General features: G+C 39.9%; 1 long non-coding RNA gene across 1 annotated transcript; it reads right to left on the reverse strand.

The window, feature by feature from the left end:
• Positions 1–804: 804 nt before the first annotated feature.
• LOC146867247 (uncharacterized) lies at positions 805–1,661 on the reverse strand. The gene is made up of 4 exons (XR_014966078.1): positions 1,603–1,661; positions 1,394–1,498; positions 1,227–1,315; positions 805–1,140 (listed from the first exon to the last, which is right to left on the reverse strand). It is a non-coding gene; the product is annotated as an uncharacterized LOC146867247 (long non-coding RNA).
• Positions 1,662–26,137: the final 24,476 nt, after the last annotated feature.

Here is a 26,137-nt window from a genome sequence, read left to right on the forward strand (position 1 = left end):
ATGTGAATAGGTCAGTGGGTCATTGCTTTTGTCAGAGAGACCCTATTGTTACTTGCAGTTAATAATTTAAAATCCTAACATAGAACAGTGAGCTATTAACTATCATTTAAGAGCTGCATGCAAACTCCAAGGTATAAATTAGAGCGTTATGTTTTTTTCCCTAGTCTTCGAGTATTCTAATGTTACAAAAAGGGGTTCATTTGGGTAGAAATCAATTCTGATTATTAAAGAGAACCCCCAACCATGGTATTATGTTTTTAATTCTGAGTTTGTGTTTCTGCAAACCAATCACTATTAAACTATGCTGCCTACTAGTATGGTTGTCATGTGACTCCTACACTTTGTAGTCCTTTGTCTTATGTAACATTTCCTACACAGTGATTTACACACATATGAATGATTGTCTCTGTGTAATATGTGTGATGTAAAGTGCTCTGACACCCTACAATGGTATTAGTGGTGCTGTAAATTTTCTGATACTTTATTATTTTGAAATTTGTACACATGCTAACAGTCTCTGCAAAGATTTTTCCTTATTAGTACTAGTGGAACATACAACTGCAGCAATGATAAAGGTGACCAAGCAGCCTTTTCAAAGTGCCCTCCACTTCACAGCTGCCAATGCCAAAGCAACAAATGTTCACAAGGAACTCATTTAGCTCTTTTTTAAAAATATGCAAAATTCAATAGTTTGCTCGGATTTAATCCTTGTGACACTGGTGATATCAAATGTGACCTCTAGATTGGGTCTAGGTACGTTTTTATCTTAAGTGATATCTTAAAACAGCCCACGATACCAGTTAATCAACTTTTACTTACTTCAGCCGAAGTAAGTGACATTTATTAAACTTTTTCAATTTGCACCACATAAGCATTTCATTACATATGGAGTATTGGAAAATTATGCATTTAAGTACATTGCAAGTGTTTTGTGAGTCCCAGTGGAGTGACCATAACCTAAATTAATGAACCATAAGTGAAAAAAGTGAAAAATAAAGAATTGGTTATTGGAAAAACAACAGGAGGAGAGCACTATACAATTGAAGATAATGTATTTTTAGGCTCTCTCTTCTATTTATTGTCGACGGCGTTTCGACCCTCTCTTGTTACGGCGTCTCTTCAGGACAGCGAATCTGGGGACTGAAGGAGTGGGAGGAATTACATAATGGAAAGAAATGCAAAGTGGCGGTGATTAGGGCTAAATAAATGTGTGTACTTGTGCTTACCAGTACAATACAGGGCATCTAATTCATGTAGATTCCTTTTGATGCAGACAATTTCACGTAGACAGTAGGAATTAGCGCAATGGCTGAACCTGTAATATGAATGATGGTTCAATATAGTCCCAACTTTTTGCATAATGTGAATTATGGGTTTAGAGAATGGAACTCACTATTTCAGGGTTTTATAGGGCGAAGAGGCATTTCTGAGTTAAATGATGAACCCCTCCGACGGAGTATAATGATGTTCTGCTGACTTGTTGCAAAATCGGGACGAACTGAAAAGGATAACAATATAATAGCCATAGTCATACAAATGCTGTTCAAAGCATATTAACGATGTTATGGAATCTCGTGGGAGCTCTAGCCTGTAATAACTTACTTAAGCGTCGCTTTGTGAACCTCTGACTGAATCGATGTTTCTTGGTCACAAGACAGCTGATAGTGGCATAATAACTCTGGTGTCGGACCGGAAACGCGTCATTTGGTTGCGCGGTGCTCAGTGTAAAGCTGCTTGTCAATGTACCGGCCATCTTTGAATGGCTACACTTCATTACCTGTCTATTACTGTCAGGCCATTAAAGTTCATTTACTATTTTATTTAAATTAAAGAACAGAATAACAGTCGATTTAAATGGCACCAGAGTATTATCTCAAAGTGAACCGTGATATATAACAATATACGGCGCAAGTTATATTACGATTTATTTAGTGGCCAGGTATTTTACTTCCATGGGTATAGGGCTTTTTGCTGAAGCAGACATTGCTGTGGTCTCACAATTGTCTAACTAAGAGGCTTAAGATTGGTACTTGATCAAGGAATATGAAGGTAACGCTATTGTAATGATTCGGCCATCTTGAATCGGTGTGACCTAATCATTCTCCTTTAATGAAAGGCCAATTTGACCAATCTAATGTACATAATAGTCGCACAATTCGGCTGAATTCACCATCACATATTATAATGCAATACAATAGAGAATTCATTATGTGGCATAATCATTGAACCAATGAATTCACAATTTCAAGCGATAATTCTTATACACAATCATTAAAATAGAATAAAAAACGTTTTTTACATGGAAACAATTCTTTAAACATAGTGACAAATATATACAGTGAAAATACAGTAAGACTGGACAACGGCCATTTGATAACACGTAACAATATATTGGCAAATCAAATTATATACATTATATTTGATCAGAGTTCATAGATGAGTATGAACAGGTCCCTGTCCTATTCTGAAATGAGAGAAATGTAGTGTTTTAGTGCAAGCTGATGAATCTGCGCCATTCTTCGAGACTGTTTAATCCTTTCTGAATAGAACCACACTTATCAATCCATTTACACTCTAATGTTTGTAAAATTAAAGAAATGTCTCCACCTCTAGCAGGCACTTTCGCCTTTTCTACTACTTGCCATTTTAAATGATCTGCAGAGTAGGCTTTCTCTTTGAAGTGTTCTACAAGAGGGGCATTTTCTACCAGGCACCGTATTCGGCTTCGATGTTGGCCGATACGTGCTTTTACTGGTTGTGTGGTCTGACCTATGTATATGAGGTCACATGGACACCATATACAATAGATCACATTCGATGTTAAGCAATTAGTTAGATCACGGAGTGTGATTTTAGTATTGCCATGACTGAAATATTTTGTTTCTAGTGTAAAACTACAAGCTACACAGTTTCCACATTTATAGTGTCCTGTCAATGGGGGAAGAGACCAAAGTTCGTGAATGGTACTTTTGGCCTGGATGAGACTTGTGTCTGAATGCACTAAGTGATCTCTTATATTCTTGCCTTTCTTAAAAGAAAACAACGGAAATTCTTTACAAGTACTCAAAGTAGTCAATGTTGGCCAGTGTTTCTTGATGTTTTTTTGTACCTGGGTACTCAGAGGGCAAAAGGTGGTAACGCACACATTCCGTTTAGTACAGTCTTTTTCAGTTTTAGTGAGTAGAGCCTCTCGTGGGCTAAACCATGCTCTCTTCATTGAAGTCTTGACTAGTCTTTTGGGATACCCCCTTTCTCATAGTCTTTTACTTAGTATGTTAGATTCTCTGAAAAAATCTTCTTTCTCTGTACAATTGCGTCGCAACCGTAGGAATTGGCCATATGGTAAACCGTCTTTTAATGCCCTAGGATGGAAGCTATTGTACTGTAGCAGCGTGTTTCTGTCTGTTGGATTACGATATAATGTTACATTCAGACAGTTGTCACGGAATCTAATTTTTAGGTCTAGGAATGGGACCATTTTCTTGTCTTTGTGATGTGTGAAAGGTAATGCTGACTGACAATCATGTAGATATTTGATGAATTGTTCTAGATTTTCTTCCGTGCCCATCCAGATGAAAAAAATATCGTCGATATAGCGTTTCCAGCATCTAATGTTGGTGAAGAATGGATTGGTTATGTTATTGATAAATTTCTCCTCCAAATCACCTACATAGAGATTTGCTAGATTTGGTGCAAAAATAGCACGGCTGGGAGACAAATGGCTTGCGATTTCACTTTTAAGGATATTAGGGACATTCTGTGATTGGAAACGTATCCCACTTTGTGAATGTATTTTAATGTCAATAACACATATTTAACCTTAAATAAACATGTGTATCTATTGGTTAAATTAAATAACGTAATAAGCTGTAACCGGTTAGTGAAATGGGAAACGAATACTAAAAATTGGGATATTTTGCTCTTTCTGCCACACCTCTCACTCTGCCCACTGACCCAATCCATTGGTTATTCCTGCCCTCTGATTCTCCTCCCACAGTTTCCCTACTTTTTTTCCCCCACTTCGACCACTGCCTGACACTAACATACATTAGAGACAACTGTGGGCTTTTACCACTGGGTCTCTTAGAGAATGACACCTCAGGTCCATACACGGGGGCTACACACAGCACGTTTCTGGGTTCTCCGCACAACGTGTTTGCTATATGTCGTGACCATTCGTAGCTTTTATCCAACAACACTTTGCATGCTGGAATGTTTAACCCCTTATTTAGATGGTCACAGCACAACTCCCAGAATGCAAGGCGCTGTTGGCTTAAAATCCAGACCTGGCTGGCGGTATCGCATGTGACGATAGAGCCATTTGGAGGCAATGGTGAATCTGTAATTTAGCAGGCGTGTCTATACTCTTAGTAAATTGTGTAAATACCGCCAGTGTTGACACACTGAGGTCTGAGGCCTCTGTTTGTTATGAAGTATGACCCAGTCTGGTGGTTCAGGCCAGTTCTTGTGAGGGAAGCTGCTGGACATGTTTTTACCATGCACTTTGAAAGTATTTTCACCTTGATGCAAGAAGAAAGTTGGATTGTTTTACAAAACATGCTTGATTTTTGTATATTGCTGGACTGGTGATTGCTTTATTTTGCGCTTTGAAAGTATTTGCACTTTTTCTTTTGCTTTACCAACTACAGTTTGAATAGATTGTCATTAGGTACTTGCGGATATGGTTTGTTTTTATTCTACATGCAGTGTTATTTATGGTGTTGCTTGCACTTGTCTGTAATACGTGTACCTTAAATCTTGTATTTAGCATTGTTTACCCTACAGAAATGATAAATTAAAACAGACAAACATCTGCATCAATGTTCTGAAGCATCCAAACAGTGTTCTTCGTCAGCCTTGTTTGCCTGCCTGTTTTGCAGTGCTTACTAATAAAGACATTAGGATTGAAATTGCTTCCTCATTTCACGTTATTATCATGCACAACCCTTGACAGTGGCTAGTGTGTGGCATGCAGATAATTCTCCAGTCTATTTCTCTTGACTTTATCAGGATACTGAGTTATAGCGTGTGTACTTCTCATGTATATAGTCAGTCGAGTTTTTATGGAATTGCAGGTTTGGGTTTGTCTTTCAAAGTTTCAAGGTATTGTCAATTCTATTTCAGACCCTTCATAGTTGTTCTTTGTTCTTCAGCCAAAGGCAGTTCCTGAGACAATAGAATCACTCCTTGGCATTGTTCTGATTGCTGCCTCAGTTAAATAATCTGCTTTTGACAGTATTGATACAAATGGCATTGCTTGCATGTTAAGAGTGTTTCCCACTTTCTCATTGGAACTTAGAGAAAGACAATATAGAGGCATTTCATTTAAACGTTGGCGGTTTCAAATCAAAATATGCTAGATTTCTGGGTGGTAGGGCAAAGTGGTAGATGGTTGGCCGTGCCGCCGGGGGAGGGGGGCCCCCTCTATGTGCTTTGCAGGGAGGCCCCCTCAAGTTTCGTTACGCCCCTGGTCAGCGCCCCCTCCACAGGTCAGCGCCCAGTGCAGCCGCACCAGTCGCACTGCCATAAAGCCGGCCCTGGGGATTGATGAATGAGTGAAAAGTTGGATGTAAGGCTAGATGAGTGAAATAATTAAAAGGTGAGTGAAGGGAGAGTGTATGGATGGATCGATGAATGGATGGGTTGATGGATAGAAGGAGGGTAGATGAGTGAAAGGGAGAGTGGATGGATGGATAAAAGGATGGATGGATGGGTGAATGGATTGATGAGTGAAAGAGTGGATGGATTGATGATGACAGAAAGGATGGATGGATGAATGGAGTAAAAGGGTGGATGATGGAGTGAAATGATGGATGGGATGAGTGAAATGGAGGATGGATAGATGGATGATGAAGTGAACGGGTGGATGAATGGATGAGCAAAAGATGGATGAATGGATAAGAGAAAGGATGGATGAGTGAAAGAATGGATGGATGAGTGAATGGAGGGTGGGTGGATGAACGGAGGGATGAGTGAAAGAATGATGGATGGATGAGTGAAAGGGTAAATGGATGGATGAGCAGATGAATGAGTAGAAGGGTGGGTGGATGAGTGGAAAGGTAGATGGATGAGTGAAAGGATGGATGGCTTAGTGAAATGGTGGATGGATGGAGTGAAAGGATGGATGGATGGAGTAAAAGGGTGAATAGATGGATGAGCAAGCGATGGATGGGTGAATGACTGAAAGGATGGAACAATGGATGGACAAGTGAAAGGGTGAATGGAGCAATGGATGAGTGAACGAGTAGATAGATAGATAGATAGATAGATAGATAGATAGATAGATAGATAGATAGATAGATAGATAGATAGATAGATAGATAGATAGATAGATAGATAGGGAGATGGATGGATAGGTTTGGAAATGGATGGGTAAAAGGGCAGAATGGTGAAAGACAATAAGGGATTAAAGAATGAATGGATGAGAGAATTTAAAGGTGAAATGTTGGATATCACAGGTGTATGGAAGGATGAAAGGATGAATGGATAAATGCTTGGATGGAGTCCACAAGAGAATATTTATGGGGAGGGTTGTGAGGACTTGGTTTGTTTGTTTAGTGCCATATGATCATTGGTTCAAAGTGAGGGGTATTTTACATTTCTGGCTACTCCCTTGCTCATTACACCTTTAATGCCCTGCTCCGCTCTCAGTCTAGGATGCATTGTCGGATGTCTTATTTTCTCTTCAGCCTTTTCCTCCAATTCAATCTCTATTTTCTTACCAATTTCTACTAACTCTCGCCTTTCTCTCATTATACTCCTATATGAATTCATGCTCAGCATCACTCAATTTACATACAGACCTATACTTAGTCATTTCAGTTTCCAAGTTAGATTGCACACTAGGTCTCAAATGTTTGAAATAGATGTCAAACAAAGCCTTAGGGTTTCAGGAAGAGCTTGCAAGGAAACATTGTAGTGAGTAAGATATGGAGCTAGAAACTTTTGGTTCAAGAAAACATTAACATAAACACAACAGGACATGGAATAAGACAGACAAAGTTGAGGTAAGTGACTTCCTCTGATACAGAAGTTGTAAGAAACGTGCAAATATAAAAAAAAATCACCCACCTAATCTCTGCATTCTCAGACAACAAATTTCAGTAGACATTCTCCTAGTAATTACCTTCAACCCTATTTCTATGTGTACATTTCAGAGCTACTATTTGATTATGTATAGTTGTTATTTATCTATTCTTATCTGTAGGTGGATCGTATCCATCTGATGAGATCAAATACAACAGTAATGCGACCAATAATATTGCTACTAACACTAATAAAACTATGCATACTGTTAAAAAGTATTTCTGCTTATTGGTTGCTATAATCCTTTTGAAAAACAGGAAGACAAAAAGAAAAAAAGTTTTTAAATGGAACAATCTAACCACTAATTTTTATAGGTAAAAATAAAGACTCATGGAAAATTTAGTTTTCCCCAAAATATTCAATATATTGACTTTGTCCATATAGTGTGATCTCAAGGAAACCTTGCAACTTTATCTTCATACCTAAGTTCTAAAACAAATCTGGCCTAACTATGAAAGATGTTCTGCACAAAATTAAAGATAAAAACTCAAGGAAACTTCTGTTTTTTCCCCAAAATATTCAATATATTGCCATAGTCCATATAGTGAGGTCTCAAGGAATCCTTCAATTTTGTCTGGATAACTAAGGTATAAAATAAATCAGGCCTAGCCATGAAAAACGTTCCTCACAAAACTCAAAATCTCAAATAAGTATAATTCACTCACAAAAATTCAGTACTGGTCTTCTTCAAATTTTTTTTATCAAAGTTCATGCGGGTACTTCTCAAAAATGAATTCTGTGCTTTCCTTGAAGAATCAAAACATTTAGAGTAAAACCAAACCAGGTTTTGTCCGCGCACTCCATTGAATCAGTAATCCTATCATTGGTAGATGACATGTGTCGGGAGTGTAATAAAGACTATTCATTGGCATTAGTCCTACTGGACCTTTCAGCAGCCTTTGACACAGTTCACCATACTTTTATGGTGGGTCTTGTTGAGGGCACGGGGCTTCGTGGCTTTGCACTAGACTGCATAAAATCATTCCTGAAGGAATGTTCCCAATCAGCATGGCTTACCCCTTTTAGGGCAACAGAAGCCCATTTGGATTGTGGAGTACTTCAAGGTTCCTCTCTCTCACCACATCTCTTCAACATACGCATCTCCTTCCTCATTCATGCACCCAAAAACATGAATTGCATAATCCATAATTATGCAGATGACTTGCAGCTACTTTTCAGGTTAGACGATTGTCCACTGTCGAAGGAAAACACTATGCATTTTATCCGCAATTGGATGAATAGCAACTATCTCAAACTTAACGTGGAGAAAACTATGAGTGTCATCACAATAAGTAAAATGGATTATTGGAATTCCTCATTTTGGCCCACTCATACAGGTGACCCACCACCCACAATGAAATCTGTTAAAAGCCTCAGAGTCATCATTGTTAACGAGTTGTCAATGAAACCCTGGTTAGGTGCAGTAATTTCATCCTGCTTCCTATAGCTTCGCTGGATCTGAAAAATCTCTAACTTTCTTACCTTCAAAGCATTAATCAAGTTAGTCATTGCCTTGGTCATATCTCGTCTTGACTGCGCTACTCTCTTTATGATGGTCTCCCTAAGACTCTTCTTTCCCGGCTGCCAGTTGTCAAGAACCAAGCAGCCTAAACATGGTCATATTGCCCCTCTTTTGAAAGACCTCCATTGGCTCCCTATAGATGTAAATGATTGTCTTCAAAATAGGGTGTATTATTTTTAAAGCTCTTGTGGAGAAGAGCGTTGCCTTCATAACCTCCATACGTATGAAATACAAGTTCAAAAAGAAAATATGGGTGGTTCCAGATTCTCTGTCTTGGCTCCCCAATTCTGGAACTCTGGAACAGATGGCCCAAAATGACATAAAGTTCAGACAGGTACTTAAGACATGGCTTTTCCAACAAGTCTATAACTAGGGCATCTCTTTTTCTTATTAGGTCTTTCCTGGCTATTAGTGCCATGAGACCTTATGGTGAACATGAGCTCTATAAGTACTCATAACATAACATAATATAACCTAACGTAACATAAAGTAACGTAACATAAACATCATCATCTTCTGTTTCTTTGTTTACAAAATAAGTCCATTCAGGAGCTGCATACTTCCTACTAGGCAATTTCTCTCTTGTTTCTCTTTTAACTACATGCTGTTCATTTTCACTGTGATCAGAGTCTTTTTCTTCTTGCTCTGACTCTTTTCTGATTGTCTTTTGTCCCTGTACTTTCTTGTGCACTCTTTCCCTACCTCTCACAGGCTCAGGCCACTTGTCTCCTTGATGTACAGTCTCTCTCACAGACTCACTTATGACATCTCCATCTTCACTTGGCACCTTGATCTCTGTTTCATCTCATCTTCCTCAGCAAACTGTTTTCTTCTGGGGGTTACTGAAACACAGTTTCAGCTTCACTCTTTGATTCTGAATTTTTTGACTCTCTTTTTGATCTTGTTGTTCTTCTGATTTTGGCTTTTAAGATTGTCTCCTCACTCTGGATCCGCACATCGCTCTTAAGATTGACTCTGTGAGTTAGTTGTTGTTGTCACCTCTTCATCCACAGTCTTCACTCTCTTCGTAGGTGATGCGTGGGTCCACTATGGCAAGCCTCCACACTTAGCAGTGTTTGTCACAAGGATGACCTGATAAGGGCCTTTCCAGCTTGGCTCTAAGAAGGACTTTCAAACGTGCTTCTTCACCAATACCCAGTTGCCAGGCTGAAGTGTATTGCAGAATCCTTCCTTTGGTGAAGGTATTGCCAGATTCACCTGGTGAGAGACAGAATACACCAGATCCGCACAACCTTTGCAGTCATCTAGTACAATGTTATCATTAATTGACACAAGTGCAGCTATCAGGACTTACGGAATCTCCATGGCCTACCCTAAAAAGAACTTGTGTGTAGAGAGGCCAGTCTTCTTGTAGATGGTATTTATCATACTCATAAGCACAAGAGGAAATGTGTCTGGTCATTTCTATGATATTGAGGCACGCACTTTCATCAGCTTATTGCACCATTTCCCCGTTCAACAACTCCTGATGCTTCTGGTCTGTAATTTCAATGGAACCGTTGCTCAATATACAAACCCGTGCACAAAATCTCACGAACTCCTTCTTAAAATGAGTACAGTTATCTGATTCTAAAGCAGTCAGCAAACCAAATCTAGGAATTAATCCCCTCATCAACAGTTTGGCCACTGCCATGCTGTCAGCTCTCCTAGCTGGTTAGGCTTCCACTGGTCTAGAGAATAGACAGACAACTGCAAAACTACAGTATGTACTTAAAATCATTAAGAACTGACATCCCTAAAAGATCTAGGTGCACTCTAGTAAAAGGACCTTCAGAAAAATGTATGTGACTCATAGTCACCATAGTTTTCTGTCCTGAGTTACTTTTTGACAATCAATGAACCTGACACACGTTTTCAGCAAATGATCTGAATCTCGGGTTATACTACTATTTGTTAAACAGCCAAACCATAGAATCTCATCCAATGCCAGTCAAACCATGGATTTGCCTACTTATAGGGAACAACATAGAGTCAGGGAAACATATTGTTTGTCAGCTGTCACCGCCAGATCACCCTGATGTTTTGTACAACCTCCTAATTTCTTTTTCACAACTTTTAGTACCACATCTTACAGTTCTTTCACCCTAGTCAATGTCTGAATTTGTGTCAATAGGAAACAGTCTATATTTTCATTCTCATTTTCAGTTTTACATCACTCTTGTTCATTTGAATTGGTTGAAGCAGATTAAAGAGTAGGTATTTTACCATGAACTCGGTGTAGCTATTTCCAAGTCTTATCATATCAAATGCAACAATTCACAACACAGATTTCTTTAGGAAGCTAAAAATGTTAAATGAGGAAATATTGAAATGTGCTATTTCTGTAAGGAGACATTAGCTGTCTATAATGTGTTAAGTGTGCTTGTGAGGCATATGAGAAGTTTGAGGATTTGATAGAAGAGTATCATATTGATCTGTCCAAAAAGAAAGGTTTGTGCAAGAGTTATAGAATGAATAGGACTGACAATGAGATCAATGAAATGGGTTTACAATCCCTATGATCACACAGAGAATTAGTGAAATGTAATAAAGAATGGATGAAACTATAGAAATAAAGAGACAAGTGGGACCAAAATCTAAAGGGAATAATGAAGCACAAACGAAAATAGCAGAAGCAGAGAAAAAGAAACCAGCGGGAATTAACCTGAAAGGAGATGATTGTGACCGAGTTTCCTTTCCAAGAAGTCCATGGTGGGACATATTTGAATGTTCCTTGGCACAAGTCTTATCTCATTTCATTTATGACGGAGTTTCCAATGCTTAGGGATGAACCAGAAAAGTGGCATATGGAACTGGATAGATTGAGGACAATCTCAAAGATGCTTTGGGCTGATTTGAATATGTTTTTTGAGATTGTATAACCCAAAAGAATTGTGGTAAGAGTACAAGGCATCAAGATCAGTTGGTAACCCTAACTCCAATTATGTGCAAAGTTCATCCAGTAGTTAGTCTTTTTTGGGGTGCTATCCTGGTGTGTGCTCTATCCCATAGCACCATCACCAAAACGTGAAGCTGATGCATAACTATGCGTTAGTCCCAGGATGGAATACCGTCGAATTAGATGAAATAATCATCGTAAACCATAAATTGTTCAATGTAAACGATTTTTATTAGCTTAATCCTCATTTTTTCATTTGATATATAAATTTGCTTGTTCAAACATGGATGATTAACCAAGCAGCAGCTTTATGTGACCGGTTAGAAAGTTGGAGGTAAGCGACGCTACAAACAGTATTACTCACGTTTTTTTAATCTGTTCGTTATTTGAGTTTTTACCATAGTCACAGCACGAGTTTACTTGTCAATTTTACTTTTCATTGCTGGTTTATCACATGCACATATATCACGAAGGGGGTAGAATCTGTTTACAGGCACGTTTTAAGGCATGGGCAAAGTGGGCTCTGGCCCAGGGCCCCAGCCTTTCAGGGGGGCCCTTGGAGCCAGGTCTGTGCTGCAGATTCTTGTCTGAATGACTTTGACTAATTCTTAAACATATTTTTAAATACCGTTTTCCATTAAATTATTTTAAATGAGGGTGATGTGTGAGAGTGCATTACAGATATTTTGCAGAGAAAATGTGTTTATGTTTCATGCAACATCCCTAAAAAGAAGTTTCGTTTAGACCAAAACAGGACCTCACATATGAGAAATGGGAGGGTGTCACAGAGATTATTTGCAATAATATTTTGTTAGCTGCTGCTGTGATACAATATTGAAAACACATCATTATATCTGAATATTAGATATAAACAAAGTTAGAATTTCAACAAGTGTGTCTATGCACTGTCAGTCACATGTCCAAAGAGGGCATGAAAGAGCTGAAAATGGATCATAAATTCGAAGCTGTTCCAAAGAGGGGCCCCAAAAATACCTCTGGCCCAGGGCCCCCAAAATCCTTAAGATGTCCCTATCTGTTTATTAATAGATGTGACGAGTTTTCACCCTAGTTCTGGCATAAGTTTACAATCATGGAGTTTCTTGTGGTTTAATCATTTTGCGCTGTCAAAGGCGTAGGCACCTTTCAACAAAAAATATTGGAAATTGTGTTTTTAAAGTGTTCCTGATGTGCTGTTATTTTTTTCCTACATTACAGTTACCCCTGAAGAAGGGCGGTAAGCCCGAAATGCATTGGGTCTAAAACTTCACGACAATTGTTGTATGGGCAATTTCGACATGCTGTAGTTAAGGCTAGTGGGCATGGTACACGTATTTGAAAATCGAAATTTCCATTTCTACAAATTTATATATCAAATGAGAAAATGAGGATTAAGCTATTAAAAATCGTTTAAATTGAACAACTTATGGTTTACTATGATTATTTCATCTAATTCGACTGTGTTGCATCCTGGGATTAATTCATAGATATGCATCCGCTTCACATTTAAGAGTGTAAGGCAGCCATAAACTAGCCAACAGAAGAACCTCCAAGGGTGCCTTCTCATAATACTACAGCTGCTGTTGCTATGGAAAAGTACAAGGAAATGATTTTGTGTTTGAAACAAAATATCCCAGAGAAAGAGCTGAATTGGTCTAAGTTTATAAGGGCAAGTTGAGAGCCAGCAGAATCAGTACATGCCTTTTACGAGAGGCTAATACAGATCCATAGAAAGTTCAGTAGAGTTGAAGACCCCGCAAAAGAAAGCTGTGGTTTTGTGTCATCTTTCATTTTGGGTTTGCATCCAGAGCTTAGTTCTTCATCATCAGTAGAGTGTGATGTGTTGGCAGGCGAAGATTATAGATAGATTTTAAACTATGTGAAGTCCTGAAGTTATTGTTTTGATGCAAAGCACCGGAAGTTGGAGGAAATGTAATAATATCTCAGACAATGAATTATTAGAGCGGTGCTAGAAATCAGCATGTGGAATTGGGGTTTGATTATGGTTCTGTTGATGGCACGAATGCAGGGAATAAGTGTGCAATGAAATAGTGTGCTGAATATAGTTTCCCAAGGTAGAAGTAGGAGTTTTGTGGATAAATGCAATGAATGTGAACAGTAACATGCTGAAAAAGACTACCCCACACCATTAGTGTGGGCGCCATAGGCACTGTAGTGATAATGTAGGCAAAATCCAGATCAAATTCAGAAAGATTTTGTTCCTCAAATGCAGCAGGGTGCAAATCAGTTAACACAGTCGACAATGGCATTGTCAGTCAGTGGGCCAAGTACAACTGGCAAAACATGCAGAATCAAGCACATTTTACAGCAAATGTTGCTGTAGCTCCAGTGATCGAGCGGAATATGTGATAACATAACATGCGAACCTTATTCTGCAGCAAAGTCTCTTGTTGATTAATAATGATGATTTTTCCATGTTTTCAGCAAAAGTGACCAATTCACAATGATGGTGCCTGAGGTGGAAGGAGGATTGCATTCTTGGTGCAGTCCAGGAAGGTAGACTTGAGTGGCTCATATGTAGATGGTGAAGTGAGTAGCCACTCAGTATAATGTTTGATAGATACAGGTGCTACCTGCTCCACAGTTTCCTCTTGAGGAAACAAATCCAAGCTGCTGGAAAAAGTACCAGACAAATAACTAATCATGTGTCAGAAAATTGTTCTGTAAGAATTGGCTCCCTTGAGGATGACCATGAATTCATAATTTGTGACATGCGTCCTATAAACATTTTAGGTGCTCTATAAAATGAATTCGGTGATTTATTGTACATCAGAGGGTGTCGTAATTCAAACTCAAGATGAAGACTCGTCTTTCAAAATTGAATCAGAAGAGTCTAGAGTTCATTTGTTCCCAGTTCGCACAAAGGATGATTTGCCTCCTGATGTAACACAAACGAGAGGTGATATGAGATTTTACAGTTAAAGAGGTAGGACTAATTAAAAATGTAGAGCCAATGGAGATTGCAGTGAAACCAACTGCAGTTTATACTCACACTCCTCAGTACAAGCTCAACAGCAGGAAGAGGAGGGAATGAAGCCTTTAATATAAAAGATTTCTAAAAGAAGTTCTAGGTAGTCCCTCTAATTCCTCTGTAATGGGAGTTAAATAACTAAGCAAAAAACGAAGGGTGGTCCAAGATCTTCGAAATGTTAGCAAAATTGTAGTGCCATGTTGTCCTGTGGAAACGAGTCCTGCTGTCATTTTGTTTCCGGTTCCTGCAGATGCACAATGGTACATATGTAAGACATTAAAGGGTAACCAGTTCCTCTGTTATAGCATATATGGCATATATGTGAAAGATGTCACTGCATGCCTAGAAATGTCTGTCGCTGGAAGATCTGATATTCTGATCATAATGCCCTCACACACCTTTTTAGGGGTGTCATGCTTCATCATAGGGCGCTCCTCGTCGGACCGGCGCTGCAATGTCCAACGGGCCTGGTGGCTACTTTGGCGGAGTTCTTTTGATCTGTAAACGCCGTATGTGAAGGGTGTTTATGGGCAGTCAGTGCTATGTGTGTAATAACGTGAGTGAGTGATTTTTAAAAAAGGCTCCAGGTCTATAGAAATTCTTTATTCAGTGCTAGAACTGGGTCTCAGTAAAAACAGTGGTTCCAACAGCAGGGCTTAAGGTACCTAGGTGGCAAGTGGAGTGTCTCAGGTCGACATGTTTCGTGTCATAGAGGCGCCAAACTCGAGCGACACTTCTTCAGAACCTATGGTAGGTAAGGACGAACCCCAGTAGAGTACGTCAATCGATATGAGCCTCCAGAATCGGAGGACGTAATAGGATCACAGGGGAATCCCGATGAGGGACATCACCCAACCATTCCACCTTAATTCGGCAGGGGGTTATACAACATGGAGGAAGGGGAGTCAGCCCAATATATTAAAAGGTAGCCACCGACTGGACGGAGGGAAAATTCTTCTCGTACCAGGTCTCCCCCGCTTCCGGAGCGGGGGAGACCTGGTACGAGAAGAATTTAGGTTGGAAAGGTTGGGTGATGTCCCTCATCGGGATTCCCCTGTGATCCTATTACGTCCTCCGATTCTGGAGGCTCATATCGATTGGCGTACTCTACTGGGGTTTGTCCTTTCCTACCATAGGTCCTGAAGAAGTGTCGCTCGAGTTTGGAGCCTCTATGACACGAAACATGTCGACCTGATACACTCCACTTGCCACCTAGGTACCTTAAGCCCTGCTGTTGGCACCACTGTTTTTACTGAGACCCAGTTGTAGCACTGAATAAAGAATTTCTATAGACCTGGAACCTTTTTTTAAAAATGACTCACTCACGTTATTACACACATAGCACTGACTGCCCATAAACACCCTTCACATACGGCGTTTACAGATCAAAAGAACTCCGCCAAAGTAGCCACCAGGCCCGTTGGACATTGCAGCGCCGGTCCGACGAGGAGCGCCCTATGATGAAGCATGACACCCCTAAAAAGGTGTGTGAGGGCATTATGATCTCAATATCAAATCTTCCAGCGACAGACATTTCTAGGCATGCAGTGACATCTTTCACGTATATGCCATATATGCTATAACAGAGGAACTGGTTACCCTTTAATGTCTTACATATGTACATTGAGGAGCACGGGTACAGGACCTCTATAAACATTAGCTCTTCAGTCCCCCTATTGAATATGTATGCAGAATGGTACATAGTCACTGACTTGTGCCAGGCATTCTTTTCTATCCCTCTTCAAGAAGATAGCTAATATTTCAATTGGTGCAGATCGGGTCATTCAATTCCCTCTTGCTTCCACGGACAGAATGATTTCTCAGTCACACGCACATTCACACATCACACGCTGGTGGGGCCCATAACACCAACATTCATTCTCCCAAACTATCCGTGCCTGCGAAGGGACACTAATCCCGAACTACAACTTATTCTTTTGATAGAGGAAAACCACTTCTTCTGTATTACCCCAATACTTCCTCCATCAGGAGGTCGTCTGAATCATTTAGTTGATTATTGGTTTAATGACTCTTTACTCTCAAAATCCTAATCAATAAACATTTCAAGGAAATAATCACCCGACACAGTAATTCAAACAATGATTTTCTTTATCTAAATTATATGCAGGTTAAATCCTAATAATGCAATATCATCTTTTGTCATATTGACCTATTCTAGCTATTTGTCGTTTTCTAAGTCAGAACTGGTCCTCCATGAATTCGTCAGAGTTTTATCATATAAAGTCACCGTCCTCTCCGTCAGCATAAGGGTCTCTGATCATCGATTCTCCGTCAGTAGCTTCTGGATAAAGTGGGGGTGTTTGATTCCCTCTCTAGTCTACTAATATTTATACTAAAATTTACATATTATCTGTTACATTTCACATTTTCTCGTTCGATGATTGGTTGAAATCAAATATATCTCAGTACATTAAGAAACATTTTCAAATTCTCTCATAGGGAAAAAGTCTCCATGCATATGTATGGGAACGAATGTTCATAATCCTAAATGTATCATTTCGTTGAAACAGGTTGGGTTCAAGAGTTTATTTTCCCTCCATTTGCAACATTTGCTTCACGTTCAGGGGCATTGGCACCTCGCCCAGAGTAGTCTTCATGGGCATAGTCCGACAGGTCACACAAAGGACACGTCGGACACAAAGGACAAAGGCGCCTTCCTCCATTGTTCAAATGGTGAAGTAATGTATTCTAGTTAGGCTTCAGTCGGCGGCCATCTTTTGGTAGGCCAGAATAGTCAACTTAAGCAAAGAAAACTCAAAATCGTAATTAATACACAGGAAATGATTAAACAATGTAATTCCCTTGCTAATACCCTTATGTGTGTGCATTTATCTAGCCATATGCGACATCCAAAGCAGTTAATGCTGGTTTATTTAAGCGCAAATCACAATAACTCTACAAAAGCAACGTTTATCATTTTAATATGCAAACAAACTTAGTTCACTTATTATTTTAGCCATGCAAATGCATTCCTACGTGTATTCTCCTTGTTAATAAGGTTGGTTTAGTACCTCACATCACACTATTAATTTATTACAATTAATCATTAGTTATTTTAATATAAACATATAGAAATGGATTGGGTATATAAAAATATTTTCCCCGCTCCATCAATCCCCCCTTTGGTGATTTTATCACCACAAAATCAAAAACCCACAAAAATCAATTTATTTTCCCCTTTTATGGAAAATTCGAAATGTTTTCTTGCTCAATTATAATTCGGTTTCCCCTTCATCTTCTCTTTTTGTTTTGTCATACATACTCTCTTTCCATTCTTCTAACTCTATTTCTTCAAAATCTCTTTCTTGTTTCTTTTCCTTCTTTTTGATTATTTCTCGTCTGATTTTCTTTTTCTTTCTTTTATGTTTGCAACACATACATCCTAATCTAAGTATTAATAGTATGAAAATGACACACGTTAATGGAAATAATATTTTCCCTAATATAGTACTACCTAATTTCCTTAAGAAAGTCTTAATAGCAGCCATTTTATTACTAATTCTAGTCCAGATACTTTCAACCTCCAGTGGTTTTATTTCATCATGCAATTCTGTAATATTTTTAATGTAGACTTTTAGATCTTTGCTTTCATCTGGAATGTAAGTGCAACAATGTTGAACTTTCAGCATTCCACAGACTCCACCCTCTTTTGCCAATAAAATGTCACGGGCAAGTCGATTTGCATAATCATAGCGCGCATGGCAACCATTTCAGTGTTTACCAAAAGAAAACCTCCAGCGGTGCTTGTTGACAAGCGATCCACTATGGTTGACAGTTTCCGAATATTATTTGCATTCAAAGATATTCCCACTGCTGGTATCAAGGCTCCAAAAATATCACCTACAATTTCTAACCAAGTTTCTCTTCTACTACGCATTAGTATGTTATGTGATCCACTATTTTCTACTCTATCCATGTGAAAAATCTTTGGAAAGACCAGGCCAACATAACATGTGCCATACCAATGGTCGGGCAACCTGTAATAAGCCTTGTTCCCACAAATGTAATATAATCCAGGGAAGACTGGATCTTCTCCACCTCTAAATCCCCATCCGGATGCAATAAAATATGTATCATGACACTCACTTGTCCCTATATGAATATATTCATATTGGGATTTTTCCCTCATAATGCATAACTTGCCTTTCTGGGGTGAGTCTATAGCTATTGTTGGTCTAACTCCACCCTTTGTCTCCTTTTTCCCATCTATGGTCCAAATATTTTCTTCTACTTCATGTCCTTCTGTCTTTTCATGCATCTTCAATCTCCTTTCCTCAACCATATCTAGAAATGTTTTCTCTTCTTTCTTCAAACTGCAAGTTAAATTGTTTCTAAAAATGTAGTCTAATGTTATCTCCTTAGTTTCTATAAAAATTTCACCTAGTACATTAGCAGTTTTAGCTGGATTCAATTCATTATTCATGGGCAATTGTCCAAGAATGTTATCTATATTAGACAGATTATATTCTAATTTCTCTAATTGATAAAATATACTTGTTAATACACTACACGTTATTCCATAAGTAGCTGGGAGGTGATGATAAGTCACCCCTTCTGAAACAGAGGCAGGTAATTGCATACAGACGTAGCAATCCCTTACATCCATGGTTTTTACATATTCATACAATAATTTTGAAAATACATTGCTAGAAAAATCAGTTATAGACCTATCCTTGTGCATATGCTCAGTGCTTGTTCTAAATGGAACTACCTTTTGTGAGTTCTTCCCTACGTTAGTCATATTTTCTGTATGCCCTTCTAGTGTATCTAAAGTTACTTTGAAAGAGATCAAAAGAGCGAGTACGCTCCATAGAAGCATTAATAATCCGGTACAACAGCAGCACATTTTGCACCATCTTCTCATGAAAGTACATCTACTCTTGTTATTATCTATGTTAGCCATTTTGATAAATTGACCGTGTCTTTTGACTTAGCCTCTTCTACTCCACTCCTTACTCCTTCACCTGAAAGAGCAAAAGCACTTATCAGGTCAACCTAGTTCTTCAATTTTCTTATTCAATTCTGTATATTTTTACAATGATCTTCTTGAATTTACTCAGTTTGGCATCTCATCATTTTTCACTTCCTTTTTGTCATCCACATACAGAAACTCCTGAATTTCCGCTTCTTCTCCAATGTCGGATAGGATAACTCTCAGGATTTCCACTGTTTCTTCTTCCGTCACCACTTTCAGTAAAGTCTCCTCTGGATTTCCTTGACTGTCTGCCTCTTCTCCTGGTCCAGGCAGTGCCACGTACGTCCATTCGGGTGACTTATACTTCTGGTTAGGTTTTCTTGATCTTTTTGTTTCTTCAAACACTTCTGTCTCACCCTCCTTTTCTTTGAGCTGACTAGTCACTTCATTCACCTGTTCAGCTTTTGTGGGTTTGACTCGTGTCAATCGGTATCTCAGTCTCTTTATTTTGTTTGGCCAAACGTCTCCTTTAGCATTTCTTCTTATTTTCCCTTCTTTACCATTTCTTTCCTCGATCCAAGTTCTCTTTCTCAAAACTCGGCCATCTGGTATTTCAGTTTCACTGTCTTCAGATTCTGTCTCGTTTGGCTTTTCCTTTTCAGCAGTTTCTTTTCCCACCTCTTGTGTTTGCCCTACTTCTGTCCCTCCTCGGGTCTACGACACGCAATCTTCCTGATGAGTACTTGTCCCTTCACCTAACTGGATGTTGCAGTTCCCTACACCTCCTCGGGAATCCTCCGCAATCTGTCCCTCTCTTACTGTACCTGTCCCTCCTTCTCCTTCAAGAATTTTCTCCGGTGGAACTTCTCCTACTCTTTCATCTGGTGTGAATGTTACTTCTGCTGATACATTCTTTTCTTTTCTTTTCCTCTTTCTGTGTTCGCCACTGGCGTTTTGTTCTCCTCTAGAATCTGAACTGTCTGAAATTTGCAATCTCTTTCTCAGGATTTCCTCTCTTGGGGTTAGAACCAATCTTGGCTCCTTCTCCCCCCTTTCAGGATTCTCCTTCCTTGGGGTTGGAACTAATCTTGGCTCCTTCTCCCCCTTTTCAGTATTCTCTTTAATCTTTGAATTCTCGTCATCTGAATCAGCACTTGATTCCGAAGCATCAAAATATTCTTTTCCAATGCTGTCTGCTGGATTTGGGAAAATCAAAGTGTGACTTGCATGTATCTAATTTTTCAGTCCGGCACACTTCACAGCAGTTGTTGTGATTAAGATAACTTGCCTTGGCCTTCCCCACCTTGGAACCAAGCAATTCCTTCTTCTGTGGACTTTTATTCTCACCCAGTCACCTGGGCTCAGATCATGGGCTGGCTTCCTCTCAAGGGTGGTGGCATCCGCTCCAACCTGGTGAAACACAGAATGGACTGCGTCAGCCAGGCCTTTACAGTAATCCAAAATCATGTCATCAGTTATTGTCATCAATTTGTTGACTGGAACAAATGCGTGTCTCATGGCGCGTCCCATGATAATTTCATGGGGACTCAAACCTGTAGTTCTTTCTGGAGTAGATCTGATTGTCATTAAGACTAGAGGCAAGACATCAGGCCATTTCATTCCTGTGGCTAAACACATTTTCCCTATTCTGTTTTTGATCGTACCATTCATTTGTTCAACAACACCAGAATCCTCTGGTCGATAGGCACAATGTAGCTTTTGCTGTATGCCTAATGCTTCACAAATCAATCCCATGATCTCATTGTAAAAATGTCCTCCTCTGTCTGATTCAATGGTCACTGGGAACCCGAATCTTGGGATGAATTCCCTCAACAACAGTTTGGCCACTGTGAGCCCATCATTTCTTCTTTTTGGATACGCCTCCACCCACCTGGAGAATAGACAAACTCCCACCAGAACATACCTCAGCCTGTTATAAGGGGGCATTTCAATGAAATCTATTTGCATTCTGGTGAAAGGTCCTCCCTCTCGACCTATTGTGCCTAGGCTCACCACTGTTTTTCTTCCAGGATTGTAATGCTGACATATCAGGCATCTTTGACAGAGACTTTCTGCTACCAACCTGAATTTTGCATTGTACCAGGTCTGCTTGAAGGCCCTTATCATGGCATCCCTCCCTAGGTGCCCTTGGCCATGGTACATCCGTGCCATGGTTGACATCATGCTATCAGGCATGACTGGTCTTCCATCCCTATAGACCCACACATGGTCTTTCTCCCTTGGGGCACAACCTGCTTTTACCCACTGTTTCATTTCTTCATCTCCTGCTGCATCCTGCAATTGCCTCACCTCTTCCCATGTTCCCACAACATTAGTGAACATTAATGAGCAAGAAGTCATTTCCTTTTCTTTTCCCCTGTTAATGGAGTACTGGTTTCTGGCACAGTACTGAGCCATGTCATTTGCATAGCGGTTCCCAGTAGCGATATAATCACTACCCTGACTATGAGCAGCACATTTAACAACAGCCAGTTCTTTGGGCAACTGCATTGCTTCAAGCAATTTTCCAACCACTTCTGCATTCTTTATGGGAGTTCCACTAGAGGTCAGGAAACCTCTTTGTAGCCAAAGTTGGCCAAAATCGTGGACAACTCCAAAGCCATACTGGCTGTCAGTTATCACAGTCACTCTCACATTCTTCCCAATTTTGCAGGCCTTTGTCAGTGCCACTAATTCTGCTACTTGAGCGGATTTAACTCCTTTCAAGTGTGATGCTTCCACAACTGCTGCAACTGTGCATATTGCATATGCTGCACTCAACAATCCTTCATCCGTCCTCAAACAAGATCCATCCACAAACATCACATACTCACTTTCTGGCAATGGCAAATCTTTTATGTCTGGTCTGGGTTTCGTGCAGTAATCAAGCACATCCAAACAATCATGATCAACATCATCTCTTACCTCCACTCTCTCCGCATCTGGCAATAGTGTAGCTGGATTTACATTCACACACCTCTCCAGACTTACATTGGTTGCACCTAGTATGACCTTCTCATACTTAGTCAGCCGACTATGTGACATGAACTGTGTTCGGCTCCTTGTCAGAAGGATTGCCACATCATGAGGTACAAACACTCTTACTGGATATCCCATCTCAATCCCCTCACTTTGCTCTAGACTTCGACATGTTGCAGCTACTGCTTTCAGGCATCCTGGCAGACCCACCGCTACTGGATCTAGCATTGATGAGAGATATGCAACTGGTCTCCTCAGTCTTCCATGTTTCTGTATTAACACTGAGAGTGCACATCCATTTCTCTCACTGCAGTACAACTCAAACTCTTTTTCATAGTCTGGCATACCCAGAGCTGGGGCTTCACAAAGGCTGTCCTTTAATTGTCTAAATGCTGCCAATTCTTCTTTGTTCAATTCAAGGGGGTCTTTAACCTCACTTTTTGTCAACTTCACCAATGGTATGGCAATCAGGGAAAAATTACTTATCCACTGACGACAGTAGCCCACCATTCCCAGGAACATTCTCACTTCTCTTTGGGTCATTGGGGCTCTCATTCCTCTGATAATCCTGATTCTGTCTACTGTCACTTTTCTCAGCCCTTTTTCAATGTTATGTCCTAGGTATTGTACTTCCTTCTTGCAGAATTGCAATTTTGTCGGAGATACCTTGAGTCCTCCACCTGCCAAATGATTTAGCAAAGCTATGGTATCTGTTTCACAGGCTTCCCGCGTTTTCGATGCCACCAGTAAATCATCGATATACTGGACTAGGACTGAGTTCTCAGGCATCGTAAGACTTTCCAGAGATTTCTTTAGCAGCTGATTAAATATTGAGGGGCTCTCTGTGTACCCCTGTGGGATTCGGCACCATGCCAAAATACGCTCTCCAAACCGAAATGCAAATATCGGCTGGCTGTCATGATGCAACGGAATGGAAAAGAAAGCATGACACAAATCGATTACGGTGTACCATTCTGCATCATGGGGAATCTGATACAAAATCACTGATGGATTTGGAACAATGGGACAGCATGACACAACAATCTTGTTAATTTTTCTCAAATCTTGCACTATTCTGAACTTTCCGTTGGGCTTCTTCAGTCCCATTATAGGTGAGTTACATGGACTGCTCATGATTTCCCTCAACACTCCTTGTTGAATCATTTTCTCAATTAAAGGTGTCACTCCTTCAATTATTTCAGGTGTCAGTCTGTATTGTGGAATATTTGGATAAACTATTCCTTCTTTCACTGTAATTTTTACTGGATCTACATTTCTCATTAGGCCTACATCTTCTCCAGTAAAATCCCAGACTCCTGCTTTCACAGTCTGCTTCAATTCTTTGGGTAACTCATCAGGGTTGAATACTGCATAAGTTCCTATAACTTCATGCTCTTGATTAGCTATTGTCATTTTATACAGTACATCCTCATCTGGTGTCTCAAAGGCTATTCCATCTGGAGTACAGAATATAGTGCAATTCATCTTGCACAACAAATCTCTCCCTAACAAATTTACAAGACTAGTATCAGACGCCACAAATCGGTGCATATCTGTGAATTTCCCTATCTTAACCTTTACCGGTTCAGTAAGGTAGGTTCTAATCTGGGTGTTTGACACACCAATTACTTGGATTGTTTCATCCAAGAGAGGAAGATTCTTAACATCTGCTGACCTGACAGTTGATCGTGTAGCTCCAGTATCTACTAGGAAAGTAATGTTTTCATCATTAATTTTCTCATCTACAAATGGTCCTGTCTGATCTATTTCTAGAGTTGCGCCAAGCACGCACTCTTCTTCCTCCCTTCGGCACCGTCAATAATTCTCCTCTGAATCACTCTCTTCATTTCGCAACCAATATTGTGAAACAGCGCTTGCGCGTTGCGGTTTGTTTACCTGTTCTTCATTGTAGAATCCCACTTCTTTACTGTATTTTTGGGTGTTTCTGCTTTGCGGTAGTGGCGGCTTGGGCACCTGATTCTGTGGATTAACAGCCTTCTGCTGTTGCTGCGGCTGGCCACCCACCTCACACTGCACCTGTGGATTCAATGATGGATTTTCATTATTAGTCCTCAGTGGATATTTACACTCGGATTTCCAATGCCCTAACCTACCGCAATTGTGGCATGGGAACTTCTTTTTGGCTTCTTCAAATATTACCCTTCCCCTTGCCTGGGCCAAATCTTGGTTTATTTCCTGGGTTATTGGCTTGTTCGACCAACTGAGCTTCCTGTCTTTCTGCGACTTTCACTTGTGCCCACATTGCTTTTTCCTTCAGTTTTCGCTGTGTGGCCTCAATCTCATCACTAAAGTATTTAGCATGTCTCAAGATCTCATCTATTTTCTTACTCTGCCAGTCCACTGTGTGCTGCTTGACCATTTCGCTAATTTCAGGATGTAAACCATACACAAATCTGTATACGAAATGACTCAGATCCTTTTCTCCTAGATTTTCATCTCCGCTAAACTGCCTGAAAGCTAATATTAGCCTTTCATAATAAGCATGAACTGATTCTTTCACTTCCTGATGTGTTCGATCTATCTTAACCCAGTCTGTTTCTTTGGGAGGCACTTTGTTCTTCAAAAATACCATAACCTGTTTGTATTTCTTCATTACCTCAGGGTCTGGTGCTCCTGTTTTGGGGTCTCTTGGGTATTCTTTAGTTGGCCAATCTATGACTATCTTGCATTCTGCCCATAAGTCTGCTGGCACTATTATGTCAAATAGGCTATTCAGATCAATCCACAGTACTTTTGACAGCTTAACAAATCTGTCCACTTGTCTGTACCACTCGACGGGCTTTTCCCGTAATCGAGGGAAGTCATTTTTAAATGACAAAATGTCCTGTCTTGTCCACGGGACATGCACATATCCCCCTCTTGGAATCTCTCTCATGGGGAACTCTGTCACTACCTTTTCCTTTTCTCTCACAGGAAATGCTGGGAAAGTTCTATCTGATGTATCATCCCGCTTCCTATACCACCTGCTTTTCCATTTGTCCACATTTCCCCATTTCCTTAACACTGTTATTATATCCTTAATCTGGACTATTCGTCCTGCAGGGATCAGATTTTCAATGTCCTTTTCCATGAAATCCACTCGGTAAGGCTTCTGTAAAGCTTTTACCTTATCCATGTCAATTCCCATTTCACTTGCTATCTCTTCCAGCCTGTCATGTAAATTCCTCGCTCTCCAAGTGACACTCTTGCATAAAAACAGCAGTTCTTCATCCTGGTAATTTTTCAGCTTTTCTGTGGGGATTGTCCCTACTATTAATTCTTCTAACACCATGCGTAATTTTGACACATCAATAGTTTGAGGTTCTTTCTCTTTTCCCTGCAGACCCTTCAACCATTCGCTCAATTCATCTGTAGTTATACCTACTGATTTTTTCTACATTGGCTGGTTCTGTCACTCTTTGTGGTTTTAATATGGATCCTCCTACTATTCTGTCTCTTTCTGCAAGATCAGGACTATAAAACGGATTATTTGACATATTTAATCCACTTTCACTCATGGTGTGTCTCCAGGGATTTTCCCTCGCTTTCATTTGGGGCTGTTCTGCTTGTCTACTGCTCACATATGGGACTGTTAGACCATGCTCACTTTCTTTCTGCTTCTCAAAAATGGGCATTACTGGACCTATGGTTACAGGGACTGTAACTGCTTCTAGATTCTTTGTCAGTTCTCTTATTTTCTCTGTCAATTCTAATGTGTTTTTTTAA

The sequence above is a fragment of the Triturus cristatus genome, chromosome 1_2 (genome assembly GCF_964204655.1).
Source record: "Triturus cristatus chromosome 1_2, aTriCri1.1, whole genome shotgun sequence".
In the NCBI taxonomy this organism is placed as follows: Eukaryota; Metazoa; Chordata; class Amphibia; order Caudata; family Salamandridae; genus Triturus; species Triturus cristatus.